Genomic DNA, 535 nt, shown 5'->3' on the forward strand with positions numbered 1-535 from the left:
GCGCAGACTCACAAATGACATGACGTACATAGACTGGCCGCATCTGTTTGCGCCGTTCTTCACAAATCGCTTAATCGTACTCGCATGTACTCAGGGTCACTCAGTGACGAGCGCGAAGGAAAACTGCATTATTTATATTTTACAGCCTCAGCGAGCCCTGCCAGCACGTCGCTGGCCTTCTGTTCAGCGTTGCAGAACTGGCAGGAGATGACAAGGGAATAGAAGTCGCCTGCATAAGCCACAGATCCTAGAATGCACTGTTAGCTGCCGCGGCGTGCCGTCCGGGTTCGACCGCTTCACCGCTGCCGTCCACAAACTTCTCCACTTTAACCTTCGCGGGCGGAAATCTGAAGAAATTACTATTTCCATTTTCATAATAATAGCTCGTGCACCCGAAAGCGACTCAGTTGGCCGGCATGTCACGCCCGAGCTAGGGTGGCTAGACACCCTACCCGAGCAGCGCAGTTTGCTTTCCAACCACGGAGACGGCGCTCACGAAGCGCCGCCTCGCGGCCGGTTTTGGCGCATGCGCAGT

This window comes from Dermacentor albipictus, chromosome 1 (assembly GCF_038994185.2).
Source record: "Dermacentor albipictus isolate Rhodes 1998 colony chromosome 1, USDA_Dalb.pri_finalv2, whole genome shotgun sequence".
Taxonomy (NCBI): Eukaryota; Metazoa; Arthropoda; class Arachnida; order Ixodida; family Ixodidae; genus Dermacentor; species Dermacentor albipictus.